Source organism: Meleagris gallopavo, chromosome 3 (assembly GCF_000146605.3).
Source record: "Meleagris gallopavo isolate NT-WF06-2002-E0010 breed Aviagen turkey brand Nicholas breeding stock chromosome 3, Turkey_5.1, whole genome shotgun sequence".
NCBI lineage: Eukaryota > Metazoa > Chordata > Aves > Galliformes > Phasianidae > Meleagris > Meleagris gallopavo.
Genome location: NC_015013.2, coordinates 37713374 through 37725873, shown reverse-complemented (window position 1 = coordinate 37725873; position 12500 = coordinate 37713374). Strand labels below are relative to the sequence as shown.

At 36.2% G+C, this 12500-nt stretch overlaps 1 long non-coding RNA gene across 1 annotated transcript in view; it reads left to right on the top strand.

The window, feature by feature from the left end:
• LOC104910231 overlaps positions 1 to 3442 on the top strand; it is a 14920-nt gene extending 11478 nt beyond the window's left edge. Inside the window, exon 3 of the long non-coding RNA XR_002113237.1 lies at positions 1 to 3442. This exon is cut by the window's left edge and continues 1189 nt beyond it. This is a non-coding gene — a long non-coding RNA (uncharacterized LOC104910231).
• The last annotated feature ends 9058 nt before the right edge of the window (positions 3443 to 12500 follow it).

The window sequence follows — 12500 nt, the reverse complement described above, 5'->3', positions numbered from 1 at the left end:
TTCGTATACAATGATGGTTAGATTCACTACCTTTAGAGCTATAAAACAAATAGAAGTGTAAACACAGAGCAGATGCATGATTTTACAGAAGAAAACCTTACTCCCACTTATCGTATTTGAACTGCTTGTGTTTGTACACCTGTGGCTCAATGGCAATACACTTCATAAACTGAATTCTTGTTTTTGTGCCACTTACAGTGCTCATTGTAGAGAAATAAAGATCATTTCTAGAATTCCAGATCATGGCCTTATTTTTGTTGATTGCCATTGCTTGGTATACTGTGTGCTCAAGCACAGTACAATCAAGATCAAGAAAAAGGTCCTCCTGGTGGTTTCTGAAAATTCTATACCAGGTCTCCATCAACAAGCCATCGTTGTGTAAGGTTTGCATGGAGATAACATAGTGCTGTCAATGGACATCTCAGAACCTCATGCAGGAAATCATTACCATTTGTGATTAAAGCAGCAGAGTGGCCCAGCTTCTGACACATTAAACTGGCTTCTATTCTGCTGTTAACTGAAAAAGGAAAATAGTTGAATCTGGTTTTAAAGTCACTCTTAACCATTTATAGCTATATTTGACTTCATCAGTCATGGACAAAGTCCTATGAGGGAATAATATTTTACTTCTACAACAAGGGAATCCTATATTCCATGAATTTTAAGTTCCTTGCAAACAACTGTATGTTAATAATAAAAAAGTGATGTAGAACCAGTTTCTCAGACCACTGAGGTTTTTTTTTGTTTACGTATTAGTTGACATTTTGGCTTGGCAGGTCCGTTAGTGTTAGAGAGAACATGAGGACAGACTGCATAGAGGTCCTAGCACAAACTGATTACTTTATTAATTGTTTTGATTTACAGGTTGTGTATAGCAAGTGCTTATGCACAGAGTTACCTAAGAACCCACTTATATTTTTCTAAAGGAAAGAAAAACATGAAAATATTTCCTATCATCTTGAATCTCTAAAATGTCTCATAGTTCGTATTTCATAAAGTCACACATCTGAGAAGTTGGCTTTTGCAAAACAAGCTCTCTGATTATCTGATATCCTCCGGAAGGTTAGGAGAGTTGTTTCCTATATTACTTAGGAAAAAATTTCTTTTTACAATTGAAAATGTCAGCATCAATTTAAAGTAACACTAAGCATGTGCTTGCTTTCTGAATATTATCCTCCTCCACCTCCCCTCCAACCACCCTGCTGAGGATCTGAGTGTGACAGTTTGATTAGATCATCAATCCTTACTGTTAACAGCACTTTTCCTGAACACCTGGGTTGCTAGGTCACATCTGAGTTTAGCTACCGTTGTTTTAGTGACCTAACGTGCATTCACCATAGCAATTTACATTTGGTCCTCAAATTAAAAGTTACCTTAGAACAACAGTTTGCTTTAAAATGAACTTTGTTCTCATGTGGAAATTATACTATACGATGTGATAAAAACGATAAACAATGAAAAAGATTTCTGTATTTCAGTCAGTTACCTACATTTACAGAGCTTTCACATGAGCCTGTTTAGTCGAAGCCTCAGAACCAAAGCTTTAATTACGAATATCTTATGAACATAAATTTAAATATCTACCTAATTCTCCATCCGTCCAGAAGAATGCTACTTAGCTTTATATTTCTCATTTTGAATTAACTGAATTATTCCATATTAAATTAAATCAAATTTGTCATAAACATAAAGTCTTTGTACTTTTTCTTTCCTAAGATCTACTCTTCCCTTGTTGGTACAATCTGATTCCTATTTTCCCATTTATAGGGAAAATAGCAGAAGTAAATACCTACCAACAATTTCAATGAAAATTGTTGAGCATCAGACTGCAACATGAGCATACTAATAAATGTAGTCCTTACCAGCTTTTCCGGATGCTACAGTGATCCTTTGTTTTTCCTCTGAACTTTCCTTTGCTGTAGTGTGAAATATAGGAGATGTATTAACGTATCAGAGCAAAATTCATGAAGCAATTAGTTTAAAGTCAGTTTTGGCAGCTCCTTCTGTTTTTGAGGAATTGAGTAAAAATTAAAGTAAATAAATGAAATGAGAAACACTGAAACACTGGAATAACTCTTCAATAGTATACTGAATAGTAAAAAACTACTGATCAATGCAAATGTTTTGCTTAATGGTAGATAAGTAAGATGGTTACATTTAATTTAAGAATGTATATGAAAGTAAACTTTCTTCATATAACTTGTGTTATAATCATTTAAGGGCAAGATGCACGCTTCCTAGTTGTGCATCTATGGGATTAGATACCAAGTAGTTATTTTTAAGAAGTTGGTCAGGCATTAAGCAGAGATCTGAATTTTAACATAAAACTACTAAGTTTCAGCTGTATAATACTGTTTTTTTTTTTCCCTCCTGTGGCAAGTCAGATCAAAATTAATAATGCAATTACACATTCTGGGCTGTTCAGCTGCCCAGTTAAAGCAGTAGAAAATATTATTTGGATCAGAACCATAAATGAATCATAAGTTTGCTTTTTAAACAAAAGTTCAGTTAGACAGGGTACTAAAAAATATATTTTTATATATACGATACTATACTTCAGGAGTGTTTACTGTGCCCTCTGAAAGACAGATCCTACGGAAAGTGCCTGCTTCTGTTAATCCACAGTCAGAACATATGCCATAGTGGCTTCTGAAAATTTATGGTGAGAATAAAGTACAGAACATCCATGCAAGACTAAAAATTCTGTGGTACATACTGTACATTATTTTCAATACTAATTCACAGCACATGGTAAAAAGGCATTTAGAATGCAGAAAGTGCTGTTCAGTGTTCCACCAGAGTAACAGAATATATGGTTAGTAACACGTTTGCAGGAGAAGTTACCATAAAATGATTATCATAACAAAGAATTCACTCCAACAGCAATTCCTTATCAATGATATTATGGAGATAGAAAATACCAGACCTTAATAAAAGCATGTTTGATATATTCCTTGGAAATATGTGGGGAAAAAATGTAACTTGTAAGATTTGATATTCATTTATATATATGTTTGTATATCTGTCAATACTGGTGGAATCTATCAGTTATAACCATCTGAATGCATGCAATTAGAAAACTGAATTCTGAAACTTTTGGAGGCAGCTTTCACATTCTCCGTGTTTGTTCACAAGCATTTATTTGTTTGTTTGTTTGAGACTGAGATTGAAGTGCAACAACATGATATTTTTTCCATTTTATTTGTGTTTTTTTTCCTTTCATTGTTATTTTTCCCAACCAGAGGATAAGATTTGGCCATAATCATCATTATTAGTATTTATATTGTTTTGTTTGGGTGGAGAGTGGGTGCCTTGAATTACCAATTCAAGCAATTATCAATTTGCAATTGCTTATGGAGACTTTGTAGATGAAAAATATTCTTTGGTTTACACTTGTTTTCTTAAACCCAATTGTCTTGTTGTGAATTCTGTTCCTACTGAAATAAACAAGAGTTTTAGCTTTAATGTCGAAAGATGCAAATTTTCATTTCCATTCATTGTGTAAAAGTAGGTATGCACAGTATTTGTCTAAGAAAGAAAAAAGAGTAATCACCACTTGTTTACTAAGTGATCATACACACCTGCTAGAAAATCTGGACAGATTTGTAGATTATTTCTTGGTATACTCCGATGCTTTTACTGTTCTGTAAAAACCCACCACTCTGACAGACTGAGCTGAGGAGAGGCAAAACTTAGAAACTTATTTTATGTACTTACTGTATTTTATCTTTACTGAAAAATTGCATTTATTCGTGGTAATACATCAAATACAAGTTACTTACCTGTAATAGCTAAGTGATGACAAGGCATGGTCTGTTTGTATGCGGTCAGCACTTCTGTCTCTTCCATAGGATGGCATCACCTGAACACAAGGATGTGAAACTTGCATTTTTGTCATTGCTTTTCACAATAAGATTGTGAGAAATGACTCACTAATTCTAGTTATATCAGGTAAAAACACTTTCCTACTCTGTGGACGTAGTCAAATAACAGAGGGAAGTACACTTACATCGAAGATAAAGTGCATTAAGAAGAAAGTGTGGTGCTGATCAACAAATTGCAAACTAAGGTGAAGTTAGCCTTCTGAGTTGCTCTGTTTTCTGAAGAGACATTCCTCCTACCAGACTTCCCTGTTCTTTGAGATTCCCATGGGAGCAGACACAGGGAAAGAGCTGGGATTCTGCCGCAGTTGTGCTTTCATCTCTGGTGGTAGTCAACTGAGTGGGCCTGGCCAGTGACATAACCTTCAGTGTTTGGTTTTCTTTCCACCTATAAAGTGAATACCTGAAACCTTCAGAGAGACTGACAGGAGCTTGTGAAGCATAGTAAATAGAGCTGTTCTGGCTGTCACAGTTGCTGTCATGGCAAGGAATGGGAAAACAGAGGAGCTGTCGTAGCAGCAGAGCTTGGCTTCTGAAGATGAGTGCAAGCCTCAGCTAGGCCAGGAATGCAAGATCGAATGGGGAATACCACGTTTCTTGAGGGAATCTAGTAATAGGAAAAGATGGGAAGCTTTCTATCTAAATCTCCTCAGCATTTCAGGAGTATTGTTTTAAGCACATCTCCTTTGTTGGAGGAAATTTGGGTTCAGAGTTGCTGAAATTAGGGGACACAGCAATATGGAAGAACTAACTTGGAGCATGTGTGACATCATCCAAGATTAAAGCCAAATTGTTTATAATAATGAGCTGCCTTAATAATATGAAGTAATAATTATATGCTACTTATCTTTGTGTGCATCAGGGCTGAGTGGAGGGGACCTTGGGAGAAGCCATCAGCTCCTCCTTGAAGCCTTTTCTCCTTGGAGGAAACCATCAATTACAAAAGTTGGTCATTATACTGAAAGAAGGTGGGCTTTTGAAATACTGTGAATGAAGGATAGAAATGCTGGGGAGGAGAGGAAGGGAAGATCTCTTTCTCCAAATAGGTCTTCTGATGAAGCCAGAGACAGAAGCTGTAATGGATGTGACAGGAGATATGGAGGGACTCAGTGAAGAATAGCCAGAGAAGGCAATTCCTTGCAAGGGATGTGTAGATTTTCTTTTTGCCTTACTTCTCTGTAACAGGCAAAAACGAAGATGTACGGGGAGCCTATCTGAAAGACTCTTTGTTTCATTTCTAGGTTAAGTTCAGCTCTGCCCTGACTGTAGAGATTTTGATTTGTGTAATGCAAAATTTCAAGGAATGGTCCTGATGCAGTTCCAGTTTAAGTGGAAGTTGATAGTACAACTGCTTTTTGCAAAGGCTCAGCCTCAGCAAGGAGTTCAGAATGGTGGCTCTTAAAGTACCAGCTGAGAATCGAAGGGTTTATTTTTCATTTGGGCTTGCCTTAATTCTCTGACTTAGATTCTAGGAGTGGAAATCAAATACCTGATGCTAATTATTTTTTTATTTCACTCTCTTTTGCTCTGTTTTTAATTAAACCTGTTGTTTGTGACTGATTTTACACAGGCAGTTTTAACAAGTGCTATAACCTCTGTGATATACATCTTTTTTGCTTCGTTAATGTGCATAAGCGATCTGCGCTTGGCAAACCAACAGAAGCCAATGGCCTGATCAAGAGACTGAAGCTGGTATTGACGTGTGTCAAAGGAGAATGATGTTTATCCCAGGAGCGTGTGATTTTAAGAAAAGTATGGGCATTATTCACAAGGGACAAAGCTGTGCAAATGGCTCTTTTACAGTAGAATCCTTTGAGGCTGAATTCCAGTCTAGTAACAAATCATTATGATTTAAGTCTTATTAAACACGTATAAACTGCACTTACATTTTTTGATCACAATATAGCTTACATATTTTACAAAGTGGTTTTTGCAGGCAGTGCATTTAAACCATAGTTTGCATTTGTTCCTTTTAAGTCAGTTATTAAATACCTTTGCTTTATGACACAATTGTATGTTTGTGTACATCTTGTCTCTGGGTTAGAATGTTTAGCCACCAAAAAGAATTTGTCACTTTTTGTGCAAACTTTTGATTCCTAATTATCCATATGGAAAATGTGTAGACTTTCAGACATCTGTCTGAAAGGGTTCTAATGCAGTGGGTGAAGTTTTTTAATGTCCTTTAGTCCCCTTTCTTTTCTACATCTTCTCTTTTCCAGGTCTAACACATTGTTACATTAGTCTCTATGAGAGTTGTCAGGGTTATCCATCAACGTCGAAGTCAGAGGGAGGCATTCACAAATACAAAAACATTATTCTTTAAGTCCATAGGTTTGCTAGGAACATTTTAGAAGCAGCACAAAATAGACAGCAGAGGGGGCCAGGCTCTGTACATCACCAACCCAGTTGCTGTCAATTTATTACAGTGATTTTGTTCTGTAGACAGAAGGTTCTCTGGTTAGACCATTTAGCTGTTACAGTATTTTTCTGTTCCTGCAGTTACTGGGAAAAACAATGAACGTTCAGCTCAGAGGACTTTTCAAAGTAGCTCTCGTGATTCCTCTTCTTTTTACCCTTAAAAACAAGCAAACAAGCAAAACAAAATGCATAATCATTAATCTTACAGAAAACAAGAAGTCATGGGAAAATTAATGTGATCATTTCTTCAGAACGAAAACAAAAAACTTCGTAAATGTGCACACCTTATAATGCTGAATCACCAAACCATTTTCTGCATAGCTAGAAATCCTGACTCATTGCCTTGTAAACTGTTTTTTTCATGCAAGATAGTAAATCTCATATCAGTCTAAAAAATGAGATCATTTGAGTGGACAGCATTTTGTTGTGCATCTTTTTTCATGTAGCATATTAGTTCTATGACTAATTGATTTATCAAAAATATATATGTGCAATTCACATACTTTGTTACTCTCTGTGTCTGCAGACACATGTATGACCACTAACATATGTTATCTTACTGCTCCTTCATGTGCCAGTTAGCCCATAGTTCTTAGCTGTTTAACCTTTGTTATTTACCATTACTGCTTTTGTAGACTAATATTCTTTTTTTCTGAGAAGGGACAGCCTATTAAGGACCTCCTAGTGACACAACTTTTTATTATTTCCATTCAAATGTGATGCATTATGAATAATAATAATAATAATAATAATAGCTGTGAATTGTCATGTAACTTGTCTGTGTGAAACTGGAAGATACTTAGCCTTGCAGCCAGTGTTACCCCACATTGGATAATTCAGTTTAAAAAGAAATAAAGTTACTGGTAACTGGACAAGAAGGGGCTTATTGTGAGTATGTCTTCAGCAAATGCCTGATTTTTTAGGATTTGATGGTAGTTTTGTTACTAATTTGCTTTCTTGTACTTGACTTTGCTGCCTTATTCTTGCTTTTTGAAATTAAGAGAGATCAAATGGAGTATTATGGCACATGCTACTTTTTAAGATGATCTAAAAGGTCATTTAGTTCCTCTTTCCCAGGCAGATATATATCAGCTAGTAGTCTATTGAATTCTGCAGTTTGAAGTTAGTAAAAGGGAATGATAATGCATATATTCATCATTAAATATATCTACTATGTCTGCAGATATTTTAAAAAAGAGATCTGGAGCCAAAGTGGCAGTAATGATGTACTGCAGCAGTCCCCGGATTAATGCAGTGAAGATATGACCCCTTAGAAACTGCCTGTTGTGCATGTTTGCTATGTTTGCCTTGTTTTCATCAGTGTGCTTTTAAAAAGCACAAGGACAGGGACCTTAAAGAGGCATGTACATTACCAAAAAAAAAAAAAAGCGTGAGAGAGAACAGGCAACGCAATTGAGCTGCCAATTCATTTGTGTTGTGTAGAAAGTTTGGAGTTGAGAATGTATGTTGTGGCCTTTGGAGAGCCACTAGAGAACATCAGAATTAGAGATATTGCTAAATCTTGCATCGGTCTATCTTCTCAGGTATATGGAAAGGGGGGAAAGTTGGAGAGGTTCTTGTACTTTCTATTAATCACGTAGTTTTATTTTATGGAATGTTAATATAATCTAATTCTCATTCAACTAATCTAGCGTTGCTTTTCAATTTTGAAGTTTCCTTTTAAAATTATCCCTTAAAAAAAGAATTTGCAAAGATATTTTCTACTGTGGAAATATCGGAAGAGCTTATTGTGCAAATGTAAAAAAAAATAAGGCAGAATCGCCATTGCGTAATGCAGTTAGGTACAGTCTCTCAGGTAATACAATGAAGGGTTCTTCAAATTCTTCTTTTAGATATTAAACAGAATGACCATTGGATTTTGGTGCCTTCCTGCTAAAGTAGTTGAACGTGCACTTGTACAGTGATGTATTACAATGTCCTTCTAATTGTGAATGGACTTTTGACAGAACCAGAAGTAGGATTCTATATATAACCCACTGTATGCTGGGAGGCTGTGTGCACAGTTTCACAAATATTCTTAGTTGGTATACTGCTGGTGGGGAAAAAAAAAAAAAAAATGCAATTCACATCAACTGGTGAAAATCTCTGATGCATTTTTTTCTAACATAGATAGCAACACCCAAAAATATTTATGAGTCTCCTTTCTGATGAATGCTTGATTTCATCCCTTAGGATATGATCTCTTTGTTGGATTAAAGGCACTAGTACTTGCATTAAATTATGTTGGTTTTTTCATCCTAATACTCTTTACATGTATCTCTTTTAGATGGTGCTGTCTATTATAGTGCTCAGCCTCCTTATGTTTATCTTCTCTATGAAAAAGCTCCTGGAGTTCACTGAACAAATACCTTGATGATTTCCCTCCCACACTTTGCAGGTTCTGAAAAATCCATTTGTATCAAAACCAGGTACACTTTGCTCTTTGTGTTCATGGGTGTTTGTGGAATTTTTTATGCTCATCTGAAGATTTGTTTTAGTACTGCCCCTGTGTATCTGGTTTGGAGGTTGTATTCCCATTGTTCTGTTTACTCCCATGTTGTCTGATGTATCAGCAATCTAATTCATAGATAGTATCATAATTCACAGTGTAATAGATCTTCCACACTGTTTTCTAGAGGAAACTTATTAAAGATAAAAATCTCATGTGGCAGTTGCCCTTTCAGCAGTTGAAGTTTTTGATTCCTGCTTTCCATCTTAAATGTGTACTGATTACACCTTGACATCTCTCCTGTTACACATTCATTTTTTCTGTGGTCTTTGAAACTGGTTGCTTTTAGCTTTTACCTGTCATTTCAGAACACCTCATCTGGGCAGTCAGCTTTAGTTCCTTTGGAATTTAGCTTCATCTCGTGGTTATTTCATCAAACCTTCAACTTTTTTTTGCACAGAATATTTACTGTAAGAATTGGCTGACTACAAACTTCACTACCTCTGTACTTAACTTCAGTCTACCATGGCTACTTGTCAGTGATATTATTACAGTTCTGTTTTATAGTTCTGTTGCAGATTATTTAGCTATCAAGACATTATTTTGAAGGTAGAATTAGAATATAATTTAAAGGCAAACCTTCTGTCGCCTTCTATATATGTTTTTGACAGGAGTATTTTGATTTTTTTCTGTGTAGTATGTTAGCAGGAAATTACTTAATATTTTACTTTTTTACCTTCTTTCTTTTCTCCTCTTCCTTACCTTCTCATATCTTCAGACGATTGGAAGTTTGAAATGCAGACTTTGATACTTTTTAGCTAGTGGAATTCATTTACTTTTTAAAACGGAGTAAAGGTATTTTATGTTTTTTCTAGGAGCATTTTGCAGAATAACTGATTATTGTGCATAATTAAGCAGAGGTTGCGATTTTTTACGAAATAAGTAGAGATTAAGTCATGAGTTTAGATGAAGAGACTTTTGGCATGTCAGGTCAAGTTTAATGTGGGCTTAACAATCTGATAGCCAGGTAAACAGAAATTTCAACCTAACTAAATAATGTGTTTTATTCCTGATTCCTCGTGTTGGTGATTAAAGATGGCTCTTGTGATGAACTGAACTTTGTGAAAACTGTCATAGAATTAATTCAACTTTTTTCAAAAATGATCATCTATCATAGAATTTTGGAAGATAGGCCTGGAAGAAACTCATAAAGATCACCTACTCCATTCTCCTAACAATGAATTATACATTAAAATAAGTATTGTTCCCAAAAACACAGTTATAATCCAAGTGAAGTAACAGCATTTACATACAGGATCATAACCTGAGCAAAGTTCACCAACTGAAGTACAGGTTTAAGCTGGGAAGTAGGCAGTCAACTTAACTAAGAAACATTTTGAATTTCTGTTGTAAGATATTCTTGGTAGATATTTGTTTAACTTATTTGTAAAAATATCTTTCCAGATGTCAGTTGAACAACTTGCGTGGCACTTATTCCACCTCATAACTGCACATGCTAAGGAAAGATAAGATGTTCTTTTAAGTTGAGGAATCTTGAATTTATTGATAGGATGTAACTTCACACATGGGTTTAGGCAGGGACTTGAAATTTGGCTGAGGAAAGGAAGTTATCCTAGTGACTTGCTATCAGAATGACTTTTTTTCTATCAGTTTAAGAATTTATCAACTTCCACACATCTGTGTATTTCAGTTTATATATCCATCATAGCAATTTGTTGGAAACCAGCAATATCATTCTTCAGAAATTCTAGACTGTCTAGTACTCCTCCTTACCTTTTGCTAAGGTGAAGTATATTAAAAAAATTGCATTTTTTTTAATATACTTTACCTTAGCAAAAAAATTAATCAGGCTTCTTTCCTTCTGTGCCTTGTCCTCTTGAGTCTTCCTTTTGCAATGCTTCTCTGAGAACTGCTTAGCGAAGGTGCCATTAATGTTTAGTCTTGCTGCAACAAGATGAGAGGTGAATCTGCTCTGTGTTGGCTTCTTGAGAAGAGGGGTGAGCAGTACAGACAATATAGTCAGAGGGATGGTTGTCAAACCTGTCTGTTTCTGTGCCGTCCTCTCCCTGATAGAGCCCTCCCAGCTTCAGCTCCCTGTGATGTTCTAGCAGAGGCACCTTGGGATTATGTCATTCTTACCTGACTTGTGGTGCTCAAACCTTCATGCAGTGCTCAAGGTGAGGCCACACTAGCGCAGAGCAGAGTGGGACAGTCCCTTCCCTTGCCTGACTGGCAGTGCTGGGCCTGGTGCACCCCAGGGGATGGTGGCCCCTTTGGGCTGCCAGGTTGCACTGCTGGATTATGTTCAATTTGCCATCAATCAGAACCCAGATCCTTTCTGTGGAGCTTCTCACCAGCCTCTTGTCCCCTAGTGTGTACATAGATCCAGGGTTATCCTAGATGCAATACTGATTACATTAAAAATTATTTTAATTCAGTGTTGGTTGTATTAAAAAGTGTAGGGACAGTAAAAGGGTAGGTAGTGATAAAACACCGATTTTAAGGGAAATGGCAAGTAGGTGCTCCCAGGATCTGCAATGTAAGTAAATGTAGCATAGTTATCAGGGGTCTAGTAGAATTATTAAGCATTACATTAATTACATTCACAGACGGTCCTAGGATTAGGGTTATTCAACAAATATGGAGGAGGATATAATACAGGGGGACAGAATGAAGTTGGACATGCGAGCAGGAAATATAAAGAGGAGCTCTAGAAATATGCCAGTGTCAACATCTAAAAATATGCAAAGCATAAATACTCAGTGGTAGAAAAAAGATGGAAAAGAAATGTTTTATATTTTGCAAAAAAGTAGTTGTGTTAATGGAAACTGATTTAAAATGTTGTTTGAAAAAGATCAACATAATGTTTTGTGGACCTTGCGTACATTTGGGGTTATTTGACTTCGCAGTGCAAAGGCCGCCATGTGGGCCACAAGAAGGAGCTTTGGGAATTTACACCAGATGAATCATCTCAGATGATTCCTTTATTTGAAGGACAAAGCCAAAGCAAGTAGCATTTAATTTAATGTCTCCTAGCTATAGACTTGGTCTGTATTGTCTCACCTGAGCCTTGCCTGTTTGTTAGATATCTGATAGCAGCACTCTTCCCTGTGACTAGAAGTGTGTTCAGAAAAGAGTTGTTGACCGTTGGACTTATTTTGTCCAGCAGAAGGGTTCAAGAGAAAATGAATGCCTTGGAAAAAACCAAATAGATAAATGGTGTGAGGACGTAGGCTTTCATCATACTGTGACAACCACTGGAGGTGGTAGGCTGGCTAGTTCAGTGTCCTTAAAATCACAGCTTCTAATCACTTTATACCAGAGTAGTTCTTTTCAGCCATGACAAATTCGGGAATAGCTTGGGAGATTTGCAGATGTAAACAATCCAGTGTAGAAAGTACTGGTAAATAGTAGGGGGCACCTTGAACTTTTGGGAAAGGAGAAGCAAGACACTTCATGTGGAGTAGATTTCTAACTAAACAGGGGTAGTACTTGGACTGAGAGATTTGTGTAGTCTGTATCTTCAAATGAGAAGCCGTGTGTCTGAAGTGTTTTTATATATGGGTTCTAAATTTGCCATCTAATATAAAATTCGGTACCTGTACCTTGTTTTCATCCGTGTGCAGTATCCAGAAGTGTTTTCTTCATCTATTCTTGAGATCGTATTCGAATTTTTCTAAAAAAAAAAAAAAAAAGAAACAGTAAATAATTAATGGGGAGTCCTGGTTTTC